At 39.6% G+C, this 23,166-nt stretch overlaps 1 long non-coding RNA gene across 1 annotated transcript; it reads left to right on the plus strand.

Moving 5' to 3' along the window:
- Positions 1-14,001: 14,001 nt before the first annotated feature.
- Positions 14,002-14,788, plus strand: LOC110934866. The gene is made up of 2 exons (XR_002588689.2): positions 14,002-14,058; positions 14,558-14,788. It is a non-coding gene; the product is annotated as an uncharacterized LOC110934866 (long non-coding RNA).
- Positions 14,789-23,166: the final 8,378 nt, after the last annotated feature.

A 23,166-nucleotide genomic window follows, 5' to 3' on the forward strand; every position in this document is an offset into this window, starting at 1 on the left:
ACTCTTCTGAACGATTCGTTTGGTCGGTAAAACGATCCTACAAGTGGTATCAGAGCTCAGGAGGAAGAGTTCATACCAATTCAGCTGCAAATTCTGATTTCTACACCTTCCTTTTCAAATTAAACTTGATTTTACGGTTAAAATGTCTTGATTTTCAAACATCATGTGCGCAATAGTGTTTTAACAAACCCTAGAAAGTTTCAGATCTAAAATTGGCTTAAAACTTGATCAATTTGACAATTTTCAGTTCGAGATGATGACATCAGCGTAATTTCGCACGGAATTAGGGGGTAATTTCGTTCCAGAAGTTAATCTCGTTTGAAAGTCCACACGCAATTAGCTAATTCCGCACCAGTTTGTAATTTCGTTTGAGGAGGTTCATGCGAGATTAGTAATTCCGCTCTAAAGTGATAATTCCGTTTGATAATTTCGCACGGAATTTCAATTCCTTTTGAAAAGGTGTTATTTCAAACGAAATTAGGATAATTTCGTTTCAAAGTTAATCTCGTTTGGACTGGATAATTTCGTTTGAAAGGAATTTCGTTTGGGAAGTAATTTCGTTTGAACATACTGATTTTGTGAACTTTGAAAAACTGAAACATGGAAGAGGAATTTTATAACGCCTTTGCTACTCCTATTACTATTACTCAACATGCAATGTTGGAAATGAAACGGGGATTATGCAAAAACCGCCTAAGCTCATGAACATCGAGGAGTATAAAGGATGGGAGGAACGTTTTGAGAATTGGGTGCAAGCAAATTATTTGGATGCTTGGGAATGTATTGAGACTATATATGTTTGACCAACGAATAATGACGAAGAGGAGATTGCTATCAAAGATCTTAGTGCGGATGAGAAAAAGAAATACAAAAACGAAAAGATGATGATCAGTTTATTGCAACAAGCTGTGAAAGAAGATATTTTGGTCTTATTGCAACACACTGGGAGTGCATATTCAATTTGGAAAGCGTTAAGATCTAAGTTTGTTGGAAGTCAAGAAATGATCAAGAACAAGAAATCGCTTTTGAAAAAAGAGTTTGATCTATTTCGTGGTTTGAAAAATGAGAGCACAAAGGAGATCATTGAAAGATACTGCAATTTGTTAGTTAACATGAAGAGAGTAAGCATCACAAAAGACAATGAGGAATTGATTGAAAAGTTGGCTGATGCATTGCCACATGAAACTTGGGGCACATACTTGATGATGTTAAGAAATAAGAAAGGATTTAACAATCTGACCCTGAGTAAGTTCACTGAAAAGATTGAGGCTCAAGAGATGGAACAACGGAAAATCGCAAGAATGAAAGATTTTGATGGTGAACAAGATATTTGTCTTTATTACAAAGCAGGTATCAATGACAAGACCAACATGTCACCAAAGGTTGAAACTGCATTCAAGGCTAAGAGTTCATCGGGAAGTTCTTCTAAAGGATCAAACAGCAAAACAAGTTTTTCATCATATCCGTCATTCGATCCAAACTTGTCAGCAACAAAGAATGGCAAAAAGCTACAATGCAACATCGTATTGAATCTTGAAAATGATCAGGATTATTCGGAGGAAGTTGCAAAAAGTCACATGTCTTTGTTGGGAACTGTGTTAGAATCATATGGTAGTTTAGTGGCAGGTCGGATCGGGAATCCAATGTTGACCAAAGAGGATTACGATCAGATTGATGCTGAAGAGATGGAATTGATGGATATTAAGTGGTGCTTGGCAAGCGTGTTAAGAAGAGCTGAAAAATTCAAACAAATCACAGGAAGAGATAACTTCCGTGATGCATGTGTTTCTAATTTGGGTTTTGATAAATCTAAAGTCACTTGTTTTCGTTGCAGGGAAAGAGGACACTTCAAGAGGGAGTGCACTAATCGCGAAGCAAGTGGAGCTCAAAATCCGTTCAACAACAATGATTACTACCGGAAGGCCATCTATCATCAAGTTGCTCAACAACAAGAACCACAAGTGGCACATGGTAGAAAAGCAATAGAGGAGTCTTCAAAGAGAGCATGTTTGGTGAATCAAAATGATAAAAAATCGTCTAACGGCTTTAGTTGGGACAAATATATCTTAGCTGACGGTAAGGCATGTCTGATAAATCAAGATGATGAAAAGTTACCTGAAGGTTTCAGTTGGGAAAATTTCAGTTGGGATGATTATTGCCCAGATAAAGAAATTTTGAAAGCTAAAGCGTTTGTTGCTCGAATTGAAGAAGATAGTGATGATGATAATGATCATTATGCTAAAAGAATGGCAAAGCACTTGAAAATGATGGAGGAGAGTGATAGTGAAGATGAAAAAGCTAAAAAGAAAAAGAAGAAAGTTAAAAAACCAGTCAGCAGTGATGATGAAGAAGTTCAGGTGGTAAAGAGAAAGGTAAAGGAAGTTCCAGCGTTCAAGATTGATGAAGAAGCTGATGCACGAAAGATTCCTGTAAATTGTGAAACCTGTGAGATTTTGAAGAAGAAAAACAGTGAACTGATTAACAACATGAACAGGTTGAAGGAATCTTACAATGATATGAACAAAGCCATGAATCAATACAATGAAACAAGTGATGAACAAGCAACAACAATGAAGACACTTCAAGGAGCATTCATGACAAAGCAAAAAGTTGCGAAAAATTACATCGAAAAGTGTGCTGTTCTGGAACAGAAACTCTAGACTCAAAGAATTGAAACAGAAAGAGTTAATCGTTTGTTAAAAAGTTACTCATGTACTTCTTATGTCATTGACAAGATTTATCCGCTTGTTGAAGGCATGAAGGCTTTTGAAGATCATGAAGTAACTGAAGAACCGAAAGTATCTGAAGAAAAGACTTCTAAAAAGAAGAAAGAAATGAAGAAGGATACTGAAGTAAAGACATCTGGTAAGAAACAAGGTGTCAGTTACAACAAGTGTCCACCCCCGCTTGAAAATGGATATTCGCCAAGAAATCCAAATTCTGAAAGAGTCGAAAAGGCAACAAATTTACAATGGGAGTCTGAACCTTCAGTCAATTTGCCAGAAAACATTGATGTTACTTTCACATCGTCTGACACTGATCAACAACCTCAATTGATGAAGAAAGTGGTGGATCATGTGTTAGATAACGATGAAACTAAGGAATCAAAGTCGGAGTCTATGTCAGAATCAAAGTCGGAGTCTATGTCAGAATCAAAGTCTGAATCCGATACGTCAAGTCAAACCGTCAAACAGGGCAAAAGAGTTTACAATAAAGAATTCCTGTTATCAAAATCTAATTTGAATGATGAAAATTTCAAAGTGGCATATACTTTGAATGATTCTGACAAATTATATTCTGATGAGGAATTTCCAATAAGAGGTGTCAAACCTGAGATGATAAAAAAGGTTTTCAAACTAACAGAAATTAACATTTCTGAAATAAAAGATGTAAATCTTTCTGATAAACCTAAAAAATACACCTCAAGAGTTCAACAAAGAGAAAACAAGAAAAAGGGTTACAGTTCTGGTTCTGGTTATCGAAAGAAACCAAACCATAACGGTAATTTCAAAAAGAAAAGGATTAGGATTTATTCCACCAGAAAATCATAAAAATGAAAAATATGTTCGAGATTTTAAATCAAATATGGTTTTTGTTTCAGGTACATCTTCTGAAGAAGAAAAAGAAAAGTTGTTCAGAAAGCAGTCAAACAAAGATTTCCTTGCGAAGAAGCAAGAAGAAATGTAGACTGTTGATCAGAAGAAGGAAACTCGAACCTGTTTTAAATGTGGAAAAAGTGGTCATATTGCCATGAACTGTTCACAGGCAAAACAAATCAAACAGGGAGTTTCTAAACTGAAAGAGAAAGTGATTGAGTTTGAACCACCAATTGAGAGAACTAAATTTTTCAAAGATTCAAAATTTGAAATTGGTGAATGTTCAAAGAGGTTTTATTAGAGAAGAGCAAACCTTGACAACCAGAAATGGGTTGGTAAGAAATCGGATGATAGTTTCTGCAATGATTCTGATTCATCAAAATCAGAGGAGCTAACTTCAGGCGATGAATCTGATTCTACAAAGTCAGAGGAGCCACAAGTTGAGGAAAAAGGTGAAAAATCAGTGCCGACTGTGGATGATGTGAACTTTCCACCACTTCGGGCTGAAAATTTTAAGAAGAAAATTGGTAAAGTTGAAATTTCAAACCAATTTTATTCTGATAAAAAGGTTTTTGATGTTGAAAAGGCCTTTAACCCCAAAGTGAAACACATATTTGAAAAAATGGTTGACAAAAAAGTCAAAGGGGTTAAAGAGTTCTATGAGAAGAAGATGGTAGGTAAAAAACCGAGTGTTGGTAGCTCGGAATCACCCAAGGCTGGTCAGGCTTGGGTGGATATATTCTTTGACTAAAAACTAGACTTGCCGGAGCTCCCAGGTTGGTAAGAGTGGAGCAGGAATCGGCATCATTCTTTGTATCAAGTTTGATTGTGCATACTTATAAGTTGAAATTGTTTTGACCTACAAGTGGTTAATCAAGGACATTAAGTTGTACTTGATTTACTACAAGTGGTGTTGGTTGGTAAAACCTAAAATTGTTAATGTTTTCAAGAGGTTGAAAAAGAGGTTCATTTCATAAACTGATTGGTAAAACAATATGATGATCATGCCCTAATCTACAAATGGTAAAATCAATAAAACTAATTTTCCAGAAAAACCATTTTGATTAAAACAAACTTAAGTGTTTTGAAATCATAATGGGAAAATAGTTTGTTGATAGGGGGAGTTCTGATTGTTTATGCCAAGTGGATAAAGAATTGAAGCAATTCAAATCAGTTGTCATGTTACTTGTACAGTTTGTTTTCAAATTTCTTTAAATGTTTTTGAATTTTAGGGGGAGTAAGAATTTCAGAAAATCCAAAAACATTAGAAAATTTGAAAAATCCAAAAACATGATAAAATTCAAAAATGAGTTTGGTTATGAAAAGAGGAAATGATAGTACATCAGTGGACTATCACAACACGCTAAAGAATTGTGAAGTCAAAATGTGATAAACAATCTCACTGCGGATGTGTCAGTAGGTTTTTACACATTCAGTAGATTGTTTTCGAGATATAAACATAAATTTCAAACTTGCTTATATCGTGGGGAACATTTCTTGGATATATGGGTAACCCCCGAAATCTTGTTTGAAAGGTCCCTCTTTCTGAGATACTAGGTCTTTATACTCAGTGATATCTGGGGTATTATCCCGGGACTTCTAATTTTGCGGAAGCAATGGACTAGTCCCTGTATAATACTTTCTGCTTGCTTGAAATATAGCATTGCCCTCAGCATAAAAAAATGATGAAACATTGAAAAATGCAAATCATGTGCTGTTGAAGAAAAGATTCTCTAAAGGGAACACACCAAAAGACGAGCCGTTATCACTCTGCTGAACGGAAGTTCTGACCTGAGCTCTCATGGTTTTGCATTTAACCCTTTACAGATATCATCTTGGTATACTCACCTGTAAGACTGAATATTGGGATCTGGATACGGGAGTATATTCAAGTGGTGGGACACGCGAATAAGTTCAAGTACTTAAAACACTAATCTTGTATCTCGAAACAGTTGAAATTTGTGTGAAAATTTAAGTGGATCAGTATACTGACAATCTAGGTGAATTGTTTAGAACTTAAAATGTCTAAAGCTTAACGGTGTTGATGATTTGTCTCATATACTGATATGATCCTCTTACACAAACTCACAAAAATATTGTATGTAAATATTTCTTTACTGCATTTCTTTCAAAAATAAAATTTTCCATAAAGATTTTCGGAGTATTTTAGCATAATATTTTGAAAAATCCAAAAAGATTTTCGAAACTGATTGTGAAAAGCTGATTTTCAAAAATTCCGAAGTGCTAAACATGATGGACAATCCGTGAGGGGAAGTTTGATTGAAATAAAATGTTTTTCCTGCAAGTGGTTCATCAGAGTCTAATATTGCAAAATCATTCTTAATTATTTGTCAACTTACAAGTGGTAAGCAGAGAACATAAATTTGTCAAATTATAAATTTGTGAAATTTATTGTGGGGTAGAGAATGTGCAGGATAGCCTGGATTCTGATTCTGAGTAGAGAACCAGGTTACGATCCTGATCCTGTGAGAGCCAGACTACGATCCCAGTACAACTTGAGGGGGAATATGTCAGAAAGAAGAGTCTGAAGATGCAAGAGATTAATAGAGATCATCATCCAAAGGGGAGATGAGCTGAAGAAGAGTTAGAGTGAGATAAGAGCCAGGTCGAGATCCTGGAGAAAGCCCGAAGACTGATAAAGTGTAACACCCCAAAAATATTTAGTTCACTTAGGATAAATGGTCAAAAGTAAATGGGATAGTGTTTAAAATTAAAAAGTAAATAAAATCAAGGGGGCCAAAGTCGTTAACGCCAAAAGCTATTGTAACATCCCAAATGTGGTTTAACACTAAATAAGCTAAGTCATGGAAGTTCAAAAATTTAACATTTTACAAGTTTCAAGGGGGTAATGTGAAATATTTTAACTTAGTAAGGATTAATTAAAGTTAAACCAAAAACAATCCCCTGAACGTATGTTGGGATCGACCTAGGGCAGGAGAAAACAAGGGTTTTCCTTGTTCTTGCAAAAACTCACCAATTGACAAGGAGAAATCAAGATTTATTTACTGCATGTTCTAAAATTTCAGTCATCTAAGCATATCTAGTGGAATGGTAAGTCGAATTTCTGAATTTGGTGAATTTTAGAGAAAGGGGTTTCGACCCGAACATGATTCGTGATATGATTTGTGTTGTTTAGATGATAAGGATACTCCCTAGAGTAGAAATCATGCTTGGTTTTAGTTAATTGAAAGAAAGCCTCTATAAACCCACTTTGTGAAATTGTGATTATGAATATGAGGATTATAGGAATGATAAACAGATGTAATTTTACATGTAAATCAGCTTGTAGTACCCAAATGCTAGTTAAATTGATGTAGATTAAAGGAATTGTAAGAAATAGATTGAGTAATGATGATGTATAGGATGGAATAGCAAGTTATGCTTTAAATGTTGTACACTATGCTTTATTAAGGTAACGCCTACTAGGTGCTCGATGAAATGCTTGAATGAGTAGTTATGTGTAAATTGGAAAATGATGGAATGAAAGTTTGGGTACTAAACGAATGAATGATCATGTTGATTTAGGTGTAAAGGAAGAAGGTTCGAATTCTAAGAAGCCGGAAGGATCACAAGACCGAGGTATGATCCGTTTCATACGAAAGTTTACTTTTTTATTCGTTAGTAATTATATTGAACAACCCTTGTTATAAGAATTATCCTATGTTTTAGTTATTGCGGTGTTAATAAATGAATGGTAAATCCCTTGCGGATTCGTTTATGCAAAAGAAGAATTATGCTAAGTTATGCAAACCGACCGGTTCTTGCAACTAGGTCGAGTAAGGATATGAGACCATCCGTCTAGAACGGGTGGTCATGTAAGCAAAATCGTATGCATAAAGTTCAATCCGTTATACGGATAGAACGAAAGATTTTTAAGTTAAAAGTAATTAACCCGATGTTATCGGGTCGAATGCGAAATGCTTGAATCTCATTATAAGATTGTATGCCATACCCACTAAAATGGGTAATCGAATGCGTATGAGAAATGGAAGTATATAGATGATTGCAATTACCATGTTGGTATTGTGGACTAAATAAGTGCCTTTACTAACTTTTTAAAGTTTGATGTTTAATGTAGGTAAATCCTCGACTTAGGCGATTGGACGACTTGGAACGTGCACACTTGGTTTACGCCCGCCTCACGCTTCCGTTATTAAGTCTTTTGGAATGGGTTAAGTCTTGGTCATATGTATTTAAGTCTATGTAGTATGTTGACATCTTTGTCGTAGGGTAAAACTTGGTAGTTGAAGTCATGTCGTGTCCAATGTGGACTTTGTTTGTTTTGGGTTTTTGTCAAGGATGTTTAACGCTGAAGTTTGGTGTGTAAAACAGGTCGTTAATGGTGTTAAACGAATAGGTCATGTCGAAATTTTCAAAAATTTTCCTATTTATTTTTGTACGTCGAATTAAGTGGAAATTGGGGCGTAACAAGTTGGTATCAGAGCCTAGGTTTGAGGGATTCGAGCTAGAGTAATAGCGCTTGAACTCAAACCCATGGCTCGCTCGAAAGTGTGCTCCTTCCAAGATCGCCAACGAGGTAAAACTTTAAATTTCGGTAAGCGTAAGTATGCATAGTAAGCTTATAATGTAGATAATGAAGATAAGTATTTTTTTTATGTTATGAGGGGAATTGAAACGGGAAATTTCAGGAACCGTATAGCTGAAATCGGCCCGAAAATGCGCTTAAGAGTGCTTAAACTAAGTTGCAGCGAAATCACCCAACGGAAGGCCGTCGCTGACGGGCATCAGGCCGTCGCCGACGCCCCCCTTTGTGCCGACGCCTTATGTTCCTGCCTACAGTACAAGGTGGCCGACGCCACTTTCCTGAACCCGTCGCCGACGGGGGACTAGACCGTCGCCGACGGCTAGCGGGGGTCTGATTTGCCAAAACTTTTTCAATTATGTAAATTTTGATATTCCGAGTCCCCGTGTCGTCTGTAAGCCTACTTTATAGCTACGCAAGACCCATGTAAGGCCTAAAAAGGTAGACGTAAATCACGGGTAGTGGTTACGAGTGAATGAAATTATAAAAGCCAAAGGTAATATATTGAATGATGCGGATGAGTGATGAAAATCTTAAAAGTAGGCAAAGATTTATAAATGTAAGATTACGAATGAAAGGAACATGAATCAATGAACTATGATACACGGGAAGCTTATGATTTGTATTAAATGAAAACATGACTTTGTATAGATGGCTGAAGCAAGAAAAGTCAACGAGGATGATGACCCGACCCGTCAAGAAGCTTTTAACAATAGGGTCACGGAGGTGGCGGAAGGGGTTATGCAAGCTAATCTCCCACGATTAGCTCAAGAGGTAGAAAGTAGAGTTTTGGGAATCGTAGACGCTATGATGACAAGTAAGATTGAAGAGTTAAAAGAATTAATGGAAGGGTCTAAGGATAAAGGTAAAGATCGACGATGTACATATAAAGACTTCATGGCGTGTAAGCCTACCACTTACGATGGTAAAATCGATCCGGTAATGTGCCAAAGATGGATCTTAAGCATGGAGGCGGTGTTCAAACGAAGTCGGTGTGATGAGGAGGATCGAGTGATGTTCGCTACGGGACAACTCACTTTTCAAGCGAAAGACTGGTGGGATGCTTATAGTAAGGAGATAGGCGAGGACAAACTTCAGACAATGACTTGGCAAGAATTTAAAGAACCTTTCATGAAGTACCATTGCCCTCAGTCAGCCATCGACAAGATTCAAGAAGATTTCTTACGACTCCGGCAGAAAAACGAAACGATAAATGAGATATCTAGTATTTTCTTGGATAAGATGAAGTTTTGTACGGAGTTTGTGCAAACTGAAAGAATGAAGATCAATCGCTTTTACGGGATACTGAAGGCAGAATTTAGGGAATTCATCACTCCCTCGAAATGTGAAACCCTTGATGAGATCATTAATCTAGCACGGGATAGAGAAATTGAAATAAGAAGGCAAGAAGAACGTGGTGAGAAAAGACCAAGTGAGAAAGGTACGAGCTCGAGTCCATCAAAAAGGGGGAGGTTTCAAGATCAAGGGAGGAAGGAAAAATCGAAAGGTGGAATCACCCCTTGCAAGACTTGTGGAAAGCTCCATACTGGGGAGTGTCTGTTGGGCAAAAAGGGGTGTTATAAATGCGGTAAGGAGGGACACTCGTCCTATCAGTGCCCGAGTAGCCCAAAGACTTTCTTCAATTGCTTCGAAAAAGGGCACATCAAATCTGAATGCCCGAAACTTCAGCAAGAGTCGAAGAAGGAAGATAAGAAACAAGAAGGTCCTAGGGCCAAGGGTAGAATGTTCCAAATTACCTCCGAAGAAGCCAAGTCTCATCCGAATGTGATTTCAGGTATCTTTTTACTAAACTCCATACCGGTTTATGTTCTGTTCGATACCGGAGCTACTATGTCATTTATTTCGAACGAAATTATACAACATCCGTCCTTTAGGATCGAACGAATGCCAATGCCACTAGAAGTAGAAATAGCCGATAGTAAGATCTATATGTTACACGAGGTTTGTAGAAATTGTAAATTCACTATAGAAGATGAAGAATTTGACATCGACCTTATACCTATGGTTTTGGGGGAATTTAAAATGATTGTGGGGATGGATAGGTTGGCGCGACACCATGCGGAGATTGATTGTGAAAATAAGGTAATGTTCATCCAGGCTCCAAGTGGAAAACAATTAAGTATTCAAGGAGAGAGAAACATAGAAACCAAGTTGTGTACCTTGGTCCAAGCTTATAAGTACGTACTTAACGGGAGTAGAGCATACTTAGCTTATGTAGGAGATGCCCGACAAACTCTCCCGAAACTTGAAGACGTTGAGGTCGTGAACGAATTTCTGGATGTATTTCCGGAAGAATTGCCGGGACTTCCTCCCGAAAGGGAGATAGAGTTTCGCATCGAATTAAACCCGGGCGCGAAGCCAGTCGCGAAGGCTCCCTATAGACTTGCTCCCACCAAGATGCGAGAATTAATGACACAGTTGCAAGATCTTCTAGATAAGGGCTTCATACGCCCAAGTGTGTCGCCTTGGGGAGCACCCGTCCTTTTTGTTAAAAAGAAAGACGGGTCGATGCGTATGTGCATCGACTATAGAGAATTAAACAAACTGACCATAAAGAACCGCTACCCTTTACCGAGAATTGACGACCTTTTCGATCAATTACAAGGGGCGAGTTGGTTCTCCAAGATAGACCTGCGTTCGGGGTACCATCAAGTTAGAGTACGGGAAGAGGATATTCCAAAGACTGCATTTAGAACCCGTTATGGGCACTATGAATTTCTAGTCATGTCGTTTGGATTGACGAACGCGCCGGCCGCATTTATGGATCTTATGAACCGGATGTGCCGACCCATGTTAGAAAAATCAGTAATAGTGTTCATAGATGATATCTTAGTTTATTCGCGAAGCAAAGCTGAGCACGCAAGGCACTTGCGTGAAGTACTCGAAACTCTCCGCAAGGAGAAACTTTATGCAAAATTTCCAAAATGCGCCTTCTGGCTCAGGGAGGTGCAGTTTCTAGGCCACGTGATCAATGCGGAAGGTGTTTTAGTGGATCCATCAAAGATTGATGCTGTAATGAAATGGGTTTCCCCGAAAAGTCCGATTGAGATAAGGAGTTTTCTAGGCCTCGCGGGATACTATAGGCGATTCATACAGGATTTCTCGAAGATAGCTCTACCTTTAACCAGACTGACGAGAAAGAAAGAAAAGTTTGTGTGGGGTAAGGAACAGGAAGAGGCTTTTCGTATACTGAAGGAGAAATTGTCGAGTCCTCCGGTCCTGACATTGCCAGATGGAACTGAAGATTTGGTTGTTTATTCAGATGCTTCCCACCAGGGGTTAGGTTGTGTTTTGATGCAAAGGGGAAAGGTTATTGCTTATGCGTCACGGCAACTAAATCACGAGGTGAACTACCCAATACATGATCTGGAATTGGCAGCAGTAGTGTTCGCCTTAAAGATTTTGAGACACTACCTATACGGTGCGAAATGTACGATTTACTCGGATCATAAGAGCCTCAAGTATTTCTTTGAACAGAAAGATTTGAATATGAGGCAACGAAGATGGTTGGAACTTATCAAAGATTATGATTGTGATATCCTTTATCACCCGGGAAAAGCAAACGTGGTAGCCGATGCGTTAAGCAGAAGAGAGTACCTGTCTCCTCTCCGTGTAAAGTCCATGAAGATGATAGTTACGCCACGATTACTTGAAACGATACGTGAATCTTAAATTAAGTCGCTTGGAGCAGAAGACTTAAAGAAAGAAAGGTTAAAAGGCATACTCGATAAACTAGAAGAAAATTCGACCGGACTCAAGACGCGATTCGGCCGAATTTGGATACCCCGATTTTGTGAAGTCAAGGCCGCACTACTCGACGAAGCACATAAGTCACGTTATTCGGTCCACCCTGGGGCTACAAAGATGTATCGAGATTTAAAAACCAATTATTGGTGGCCGGGCATGAAACGCGATATCGTCAAATATGTCGCAAAATGCTTAACGTGTTCTCAAGTGAAGGCGGAACACCAAAAGCCCTACGGAGAATCTCAACCATTGGGGATACCGTTGTGGAAATGGGAAGAACTAACGATGGATTTAGTAACCAAGCTTCCAAAGATTTCACGAGAGTGTGGGAACGAGATTGCACATAAGTACCGCCTACCACCCTCAAACTGACGGCCAGTCAGAAAGAACCATTCAAACACTTATCGATATGTTGAGAGCGTGTGCTTTAGATTTTGGGGGAAATTGGGATGACCATTTACCACTAGTGGAATTTTCTTATAACAATAGTTACCACAGTGGCATTCAAATGGCACCATACGAATTACTATATGGGAGAAAATGTATAACTCCCGTATGTTGGGGTGAAGTGGGGCAAAGGGAGCTCGCGCCAAGTGATTTAATAGCAATGACAAATGAAAAGATTGAATTGATTAGGGCTCGTTTGAAGGCAGCCCAGGATCGGCAAAAAGCTTATGGAGACAAGAGAAAACGTCCTATTGAATTTCAAGTTGGAGATTTCGTTCTGTTGAAGGTGTCGCCATGGAAAGGCATAATCCGTTTTCGTAAACGGGGTAAATTAGGCCCTCGGTATATTGGGCCGTTTAAAGTCTTGGCTCGAATTGGAAGGGTTGCATATCGATTAGAATTACCGCCTACTCTAGACGGAATTCACAATACCTTCCACTTGTCGCAATTGAGAAAGTGCCTTGTGGATGAAACTGCATTAGTACCTCTCGATGACATTGAGTTAGACGAGGGGTTGAATTATGTCGAAAGACCAATAGCCGTCAGAGATGTCAAGGTGAAAAAGCTCCGCAACAAGGCTGTCCGACAAGTGTTGGTACAATGGCAACACCGAAAGGGGTCAGAACTCACATGGGAAGCGGAAGACGAAATGAGGAGGCACTATCCATTTCTTTTTGGTATGTAAACGTTTAAGATTGTTATGTCCAGGTTTCGGGGACGAAACCTCTTTTAAGGGGGGTAGACTTGTAACACCCCAAAAATATTTAGTTCACTTAGGATAAATGGTCAAAAGTAAATGGGATAGTGTTTAAAATTAAAAAGTAAATAAAATCAAGGGGGCCAAAGTCGTTAACACCAAAAGCTAGTGTAACATCCCAAATGTGGTTTAACACTAAATAAGCTAAGTCATGGAAGTTCAAAAATTTAACATTTTACAAGTTTCAAGGGAGTAATGTGAAATATTTTAAATTAGTAAGGATTAATTAAAGTTAAACCAAAAACAATCCCCTGAACGTATGTTGGGATCGACCTAGGGCAGGAGAGAACAAGGGTTTTCCTTGTTCTTGCAAAAACTCACCAATTGACAAGGAGAAATCAAGATTTATTTACTGCATGTTCTAAAATTTCAGTCATCTAAGCATATCTAGTGGAATGGTAAGTCGAATTTCTGAATTTGGTGAATTTTAGAGAAAGGGGTTTCGACCCGAACATGATTCGTGATATGATTTGTGTTGTTTAGATGATAAGGATACTCCCTAGAGTAGAAATCATGCTTGGTTTTAGTTAATTGAAAGAAAGCCTCTATAAACCCACTTTGTGAAATTGTGATTATGAATATGAGGATTATAGGAATGATGAACAGATGTAATTTTACATGTAAATCAGCTTGTAGTACCCAAATGCTAGTTAAATTGATGTAGATTAAAGGAATTGTAAGAAATAGATTGAGTAATGATGATGTATAGGATGGAATAGCAAGTTATGCTTTAAATGTTGTACACTATGCTTTATTAAGGTAACGCCTACTAGGTGCTCGATGAAATGCTTGAATGAGTAGTTATGTGTAAATTGGAAAATGATGGAATGAAAGTTTGGGTACTAAACGAATGAATGATCATGTTGATTTAGGTGTAAAGGAAGAAGGTTCGAATTCTAAGAAGCCGGAAGGATCACAAGACCGAGGTATGATCCGTTTCATACGAAAGTTTACTTTTTTATTCGTTAGTAATTATATTGAACAACCCTTGTTATAAGAATTATCCTATGTTTTAGTTATTGCGGTGTTAATAAATGAATGGTAAATCCCTTGCGGATTCATTTATGCTAAAGAAGAATTATGCTAAGTTATGCAAACCGACCAGTTCTTGCAACTAGGTCGAGTAAGGATATGAGACCATCCGTCTAGAACGGGTGGTCATGTAAGCAAAATCGTATGCATAAAGTTCAATCCGTTATACGGATAGAACGAAAGATTTTTAAGTTAAAAGTAATTAACCCGATGTTATCGGGTCGAATGCGAAATGCTTGAATCTCATTATAAGATTGTATGCCATACCCACTAAAATGGGTAATCGAATGCGTATGAGAAATGGAAGTATATAGATGATTGCAATTACCATGTTGGTATTGTGGACTAAATAAGTGCCTTTACTAACTTTTTAAAGTTTGATGTTTAATGTAGGTAAATCCTCGACTTAGGCGATTGGACGGCTTGGAACGTGCACACTTGGTTTACGCCCGCCTCACGCTTCCGTTATTAAGTCTTTTGGAATGGGTTAAGTCTTGGTCATATGTATTTAAGTCTATGTAGTATGTTGACTTCTTTGTCGTAGGGTAAAACTTGGTAGTTGAAGTCATGTCGTGTCCAATGTGGACTTTGTTTGTTTTGGGTTTTTGTCAAGGATGTTTAACGCTGAAGTGTGGTGTGTAAAACAGGTCGTTAATGGTGTTAAACGAGTAGGTCATGTCGAAATTTTCAAAAAATTTCCTATTTATTTTTGTTTGTCGAATTAAGTGGAAATTGGGGCGTAACATAAAGACTAAAGACGTTGAAGACTCGACACTTAAGACTCGTCAACATTCGAGGGGGAGTCTGTTGGTGCATGCGTCTGTCGGCTTCGTCTTGTATCGAGTCTTGTACTAAGAATGTTAGATCAGGGCACGTAGTTCGAGATAAAAGGTAATTTCGCATGAAAGGGTAATTCCGCTTGAAAGTGACTTGCATGTAATTCCGCACGGAATTAGATTTCGTGTGAAATCTAATTTCGTTTGGGACCTGTTCAAGCGGAATTAGACGGGTATAAATACCCTTCAAGTGAAATCATTTGTAATTTTTCCGGTTTCAATGCCGAACTGCTGCCGAAGTGTCGTTTCGCTGTAAATCGTTGTCAAATCAATCAAATTGACAGTTAAAGTGATATTCTAGCTGAATTGACCTCAATACGACTGTTTCCGCCTTTCGTATCGAGTATAAACTCTTCTGAACGATTTGTTTGGTCGGTAAAACGATCCTACAATGTCTAATCGAGAGCCTAAGGATATGCGTATTGCCTGCCTTAAATCAGGTATAGCTCAAAATCAAAGGTAACAGGAGTTGGCACCTCGTGCCCACAAGCCGTCTCTTCCAGAGGAATATTCAAAAGTTGAGAAGACTCGTCAGTTCCCTTGACTGCAAGAAGGTGTGCTGGTTACATGCGGCGATCAACGATCATCCATGTGTTACTGTTTCCGGTTCGAGTTCTAGGTAGCCTAGTGATAAAATCCATGGCAGTCTGCTCTCGTTTCCATATGGGTATTTCTGGTTGCCAATGCTTCACCTTGACTTTCCCACAAGTCAAACATCATTCCCATACCTAGCTAGGTGGGTCGTCATGCCCGATCACCAATACAAGGTTTATAATCCTAATGTCTCTCATCAAAACCCAGACGACTAAAATACCGAAGCCGGTGTGCTTTGCCCAATGCGAGTTCCCTATAGTTGCCAAATAATGAGACCCACATCCGTTCCATGAGGTAACGAGTATCGTCCGACCTGTCAAAGATTGCTTCTCCATGCCCCGCATGGGCTCAACTTGAAAATCTTCTTCCTTCAGATCTCTAATTTGAACAGAGTGAGTCTGATTAGGTAAGTTAGAGTCGATAGCGAGCTGCAGAGCTCGTGTACGTTCAGGTTTCACAGTCGTACTCATTCAGAAGTTCCATCCAGCGTTGTCATTGCATGCTTTAGCTCTTTCGAACATCGATACTCGGGAGGCCCTCTTCCTCCTCTTCCTCTTCTAATCGCTGGTGGCATATTTCCTGCTTTCAAAACTTTAAATCATAATAAACAATAAAAAGACAAACTGGAATAACAATTCGAATTTGTCCTATGTTCTTGTCTAGACTCAAGTATGTGCAATTGTGTCATTGAGATTAAACACATAAGGATAGTGTTTAATTCACTCAATGTTGGCTCTGATACCAACCTGTCACACCCCGATCTCCACGTGTCTCACCGGTGGGCCCGGTGGGGGATTACCGTGACGTAGTTGGCAACAATATAGTCAAACCACACAATATATGAATGCACAGCGGAAGCATAAAGATAATTATATTTCAACCATTGCTTGCAATATCAATGTATTACGAATAGTCGAAAATGTATCCACAGGGGATCAAATAAAATATAAGTATTGTTCAACAAACGTAGGCATCTTAAGCTTGCGAGACTCTTTATTGATGCTAAGGAGAAATAGCCAGCCAATTACGCTTAGTACTTGCATTTAATCTTTTTGGGAAAATACGTCAGTTTACACTGGTAAATACATTCAACCGACACTTTTGTAAAATGTTTATTAAAATTGATTTGAATGCACAAGGCACAAACTCTTTTATAACTTGGGAGAATTATTTGAATTTATAATCTTGTTAACGGATTACATGTTCCTTATGCGTTCAGTAGCCCGGATCTTATCCGGGTTAAAGATTAATAGACACACCACATCAACTATTTATGCACTGACGAGTGTACGCCTACACTCCGCGCTTAGGTCGTGGCCATTTCGTAAAATGCTGCCAGGGATATCCGGGACATGGTCATTAACCCCCTAAAGGCTTTAAGTAACAAGACTGTTTAAACGAGCCGATCAAATTTATTCAATTACCCACTCAACGGTGGAGAATTTGATGCCCGATCAAGCGGTATGCATCAATGATCGTTTATAAGCTCAAACATTGAATCTGTCCAAGATTTCTGCATCTGGGACCTTCACGCGGCCCGCATTAGGATTCAGGCAACTTGGACGCGGGCCGCCTGAATCTTCATGTTAGTAAACGAATCAACATAAGGCGCGCGGCCCGCATCAGCTTGATTGTTTCTGTAACGCGGCCCGCCTGAGGCTGGATTTCCAAGATTTTCAAATCTTTGGTCATGATTAGCCTGACCTTTCGGTTTCGAAGGGGTAACTTTGCGATTTGGTCCTCGATTACTTACAATTAAGGGCCTCGTGACTTTTACCCGCATTGTTAAGTCCCCGGTTAGTTTAATTACTATCCGAAAAGCCTTAACTTTTATTGTTGACGCTTTTAACCCTTTGCATACGAATTTGATCATAACTTTCTCGTTTTAAGACGGAACTTCGCGGAGTTTATATCGTATATTCTAGTGAGCGTATTTTACTGTTACAAAGTCTTGGGTTCGTCAAAGGGTCACTCAGAGGTATAAATTAAACATGTTGACACATTTGACCCCTGTAGTTTGTAATCTCTCACTTTCTTCCGCATTTCGCTCCGTACGATCCATGATTTATTCGTTTGAAGGTACGAGCATCATTTAGGGTTACTATACAGTATATTTACCCCTCGTTGACATATTTAACCATCGAATTTACATACTTTCAAGGTTTGTCAACTTTAGTCCTTTATTTAATGTTTAATACCACGTGTAAACTCATGACACGTGTCAACACATTATTGGACACAAAATTTCGAGGTGTTACATCCTCACCCCCTTAAAATAAATCTCGACCCGAGATTTACTGAAATAAATAAGGGTATTTTTCTTTCATCGTGGATTCAACCTCCCACGTGAATTCGGGACCTCTACGGGCATCCCATTTGACCTTAATAATAGGTACATGCTTCCTTCGAAGCTTCTTTACCTGTCGATCTTCAATCGACAAAGGTTTTTCCACAAATTTTAAGCTCTCATCAATGTGCACATCTGTATGTGGTATCACCGGTGATTCATCAGCGAAGCACTTCTTCAGATTGCAGATGTGGAACACATTATGAATTCCATTGAGCTCTTCAGGTAAGTTCAACTTATAGGCAACTGACCCGACACGTTCGATAACCTCGAAAGGTCCTATGTATCTCGGGCTTAGCTTGCCTTTCTTACCCAAACGCATCACCCCCTTCCAGGGTGATACTTTAAGCAACACTTTTTCACATACTTCGAAGTGAAAATCTTTACGCTTTGGATCTGCGTAACTCTTCTGCCTATCACGGGCAGCCTTGAGACGGTCTCGAATCTGGACAATCTTGTCCGTCGTTTCGAAGACTATCTCTGGTCCTGATAATTGGACATCTCCAATTCCGCCCAACAAACGGGCGATCTACACTTTCTACCGTATAATGCCTCGAAGGGCGCAGCCTTAATGCTGGTATGGTAGCTATTGTTGTAGGAGAATTCGATTAGTGGTAGGTTCTTATACCAACTACCACCCAAATCGATAGCACATGCACGTAGCATATCTTCCAACGTTTGAATAGTACGTTCACTCTGACCGTCTGTCTGAGGATGGTAAGTTGTACTAAAATTCAAACGTGTGCCCAAAGATTGCTGGAAACTTTTCCAAAAATGCGACGTGTATCTAGTATCTCTGTCGGAGATAATAGACACAGGTATGCCATGTAAGGCTACAATCTTATCAACGTATAACTGGGCTAACATGTCGGAGCTATACGTCTCCTTGATGGGTAAGAAATGTGCTGACTTGGTCAGTCTATCAACTATAACCCATATTGTATCATTTCCTTTCCTCGTCTTGGGTAACTTGGTAATAAAATCCATAGTTACACATTCCCACTTCCATTCGGGAAGTTTAGGCTGTTGTAGCAAGCCTGACGGCTTTTGATGCTCAGCCTTGACTTGCACACAAGTCAAGCATTTGGCTACATATGCGGCTACAGACTTTTTCAAGCCTATCCACCAATAATTTGCCTTTAGATCCTGATACATCTTATCAGCTCCAGGATGAACGGAATATTTGGAACTATGGGCTTCCTGGAGGATGACATCTCGAAGTCCTCCGTAAATTGGAACCCATATTCGTCCGTTTAATCGTAAAATTCCGTCCTTGCTAAGAGTTAACTGCTCCTCAGTTACTCCTAGCTTTTCTTTAGGATAGTTAGCCTCCAACACAGCTTCTCTCTGTGCAGCTAACAACCTTTCAATCAAATTATTCTTCACTTCAATGCTCTTGGCATTGATTCGGATGGGTTTCACCCTTTCCTTTCGACTTAAGGCATCAGCGACTACATTCGCCTTGCCGGGATGATATCTGATTTCACAATCATAATCATTTAAGGTCTCCATCCAACGGCACTGCCTCATGTTTAATTCCTTCTGATTAAACAGATGTTGAAGGCTCTTATGATCCGAATAGATCACAAACTTGATACCATACAGATAATGCCTCCACAGTTTTAGTGCGAACACATCGGCACCCAATTCCAAGTCATGGGTGGTGTAATTCTTTTCATGCACCTTTAACTGTCTTGAAGCATAGGCAATAACCTTGCCTTTCTGCATGAGCACACATCCCATGCCAGTGTGGGATGCGTCGCAGTAAACTACGAACTCTTCGGTACCTTCAGGCAATGTCAGTACAGGAGCGTTGCTCAACTTTTGCTTCAGAATATCAAAGGACTCTTGCTGCTTAGGGCCCCAAATGAACTTTACTTTCTTCTTGGTCAAGGAAGTTAAGGGCGCAGCAATCCTTGAAAAATTTTCAATGAAACGCCTGTAATATCCTGCTAACCCCAGGAAACTACGAATCTCTGTAGGCGTCTTTGGCTCTTGCCAATTCATGACAGCTTCCACTTTAGCGGGATCCACTTGGATACCACGCTCGCTAACAACATGTCCAAGGAATTGGACTTCTCGAAGCCAGAATTCGCACTTAGAGAATTTGGCATAGAGTTTCTCATGATGCAGGAGTTTGAGAATACAGCGAAGGTGTTTCTCATGGTCAGCTCGGTTCTTCGAGTAGATAAGAATGTAATCGATGAAAACGATGACGAATTTGTCTAAGTATGGCTTGCAGACGCGATTCATGAGATCCATGAACGCAGCCGGTGCATTAGTGAGCCCAAAAGGCATCACTAGGAACTCATAATGACCATAACGAGTCCTAAATGCGGTTTTATGTACGTCTTCATCTCTGACTTTTAGTTGATGGTAGCCTGACCTCAAGTCAATCTTCGAGAAATAACTTGCCCCTTGTAACTGATCAAACAAATCGTCGATCCTCGGCAAAGGATACTTATTCTTTATCGTGACTTTGTTAAGCTCGCGATAATCGATGCACAGACGTATTGATCCGTCCTTCTTCTTGACAAACAGGACTGGTGCTCCCCAGGGGGACGAACTAGGTTTGATGAAACCTTTAGCTCGCAGTTCATCCAGTTGTGTCCTTAACTCCTTCATTTCGGTTGGTGCTAACCTGTAAGGTGCTCGAGCAACAGGTGCTGCTCCAGGGATGATATCGATCCTGAATTCCACTTGCCTATCTGGTGGCAAACCAGGTAGATCTTCTGGGAAAACTTCTGGATATTCCAAAATGACGGGAATGTCTTCTATCTTCGGTTTAGGCTCATCAATAATCACTTGTGCCATGTAAATGACACAACCCTTCTTTAAACATTTTGAAGCCTTGAGCATAGTCACTTGCTTAGGCAATCCATACTGGGTATCTTCCCGAATGGTAAGCGATTCACCAGACGGAGTCTTTATCACCACTTGCTTTCTGTTGCAGACGATTTGGGCCTGGTTGTGAGATAACCAGTCATACCCAATACTATGTCAAAACCGGCCAATTTAAAGGGAAGTAGAGACAGAGGAAAAGAGTGGTTCTTAATGGATATTACACATCCATCTAACACAGTGGAGACGGTTTCTATGGTGCCATCTGCTAGCTCTACCTCATAATTCACATTTAAGGTTTTGACAGGCATATTCAACAATTTGCAAAATTTATGATCTGCGAAAGACTTATCAGCGCCTGAATCAAAAAGTACTCTTGCGAAGACATCATTTACAAGGAAAGTACCTGTGATCACGTTATCGTCTAGCACCGCTTCTTTCGCATCCATCCTGAAGAGTCTTGCATTGGTCTTCTTGGGCTCTTCAGGCTTCTTGGCGTTTTTAGGGCAGTTGGTTCTAATGTGCCCCTTCTCGTTGCAACTGTAGCAAGTTGCATCCTTCAACTTTTTGCAATCCAAGGTCTTGTGGTCCTTGGACTTGCATATCCCGCAAGCAAATGACTTTGACTGAGTCTGCGAGTTTGATTCGAGTCTACACTTTCCAAAGTGATGTCTCTTGCAATTCTTGCACTTGGGTTTCTCACCAGACTGATGCCCTTCCTTCCTTGACTCAGACCCTCTCTTGTTGTCACCGTTTCCATGGTGCTTCTTGCTCGACCTTCGTGAAGTGTCATCTTCATGTTTTCTCTTCTCAGCTTCTTTGTTCCTCAGCGATCTTTGTCTGACCGCATCCAGAGTGAGGGACAAAGAAATGTCAGCTACAGATCTAAAGGTCGCTGGCCGAGAGGCCTTTACGCTTGCCTTTATCTCGGGGGCTAAACCACCGATAAAACAAGCTATCCTCTTTGGCTCCGGGGTTACCAGATACGGAACCAATCGGGACATTGTGTTGAAGCTCATGAGGTAAGCTTGACAGTCAAGGTTCGTCATAACCAACGATAGGAAGTCGGACTCGATCTTTTCAACCTCGTGTTGAGGGCAGTAATTTTCCTTGATGAGAGAAATGAATTCCTCCCACGTCATGCTGTACAAAACAGCCTTCCCCGAGGCCTGAACCAGAGATCTCCACCATGCAAGGGCTTCACCCTTGAATGACTGCGAAACAAACTTTACCACATCCTTCTATGCACAACCACTGATGTCCACCACGGTGTCCATCTCGTCTAACCATGTCATACAATCTACCGCGCCTTTCTCCCCAGTGAAATCTAGGGGTTTGCAAGATACGAAATACTTGTAGGTGCAACCCCTGGCGCGAGATGCATCAGTAAACACTTTTTCCTTAGGACGAACACTGTTTTCATTGGATGAGTGGTTATCATCGTCCTTTTTAGGCTTAGACGGTGGTTTGTTGTGAGATTTTGAGTGGGTTTTCGGCTTTGAGTGTGGTTTAGATATGGTTCTGCTCCGGGACTCGGTGTACTCTTCGTATTGTCGATCCAAGGCTGCCTTAACAGCACCGTCGACAAGAGCTTTTAATTCCGCGCCCGTTAAATGAATCTGGACGTTATCATTTTCGTCTTCTTTTGAATGACTATTCACTTCATTGGGATCAGCCATTGTAACTTGAATCTGCTACAGAAGATAATGACAAGGTTTTATTTAGGAGTTTATTATGAAATTGTCTTTTATGGCAATTCATTAACCATGGCAAACAGAGACCATATCTGGTTAATTTGTTACTCACTTTTATTTAGGATTTGAACATAACTTATCCTAATTACAAACAATATTGTTAGTGGCATAAGAGCCTGGTCACAAGGACGTTTTTATAATATAAGCCAGGATTACAGAGAATCAAGGCATGGAGGTTTGAACCGTAGTTCGTTTACCTCTTCTGACAGGGAGTCATAGACTACCACTGCCTTTTGTCTTATATGACAATAAATATGGCCCGTAGGCATTACATCACCAATGGATGTTTAAATAGTTTGGCCCGTAGGCATTACATCGCTAATGGATGTTTAATACATGATCATCTTTATTGACGATTTAACCCATGATTTACAAATCATTAATTTGGGCTTTGGAATCCTTAAAAGGATTCTTATATAAGAATGACGCGTGCGATTTTAACGAATCACATCTGCCAAGAACGTTAACATGTTTACAGAGGTTAACAGGGAATCTGAATCTTTTAATCAGGTCTTACCATCTTGGCCGGGTCTTATACTGACACCTGGCTAGGTTTCACCATTAAGATTCTTTATTTAGGCAGATTAATTTAAAAGGAATGAATTTTGATTTATTTCATATATAATATAA

This window comes from Helianthus annuus, chromosome 4 (assembly GCF_002127325.2).
Source record: "Helianthus annuus cultivar XRQ/B chromosome 4, HanXRQr2.0-SUNRISE, whole genome shotgun sequence".
In the NCBI taxonomy this organism is placed as follows: domain Eukaryota; kingdom Viridiplantae; phylum Streptophyta; class Magnoliopsida; order Asterales; family Asteraceae; genus Helianthus; species Helianthus annuus.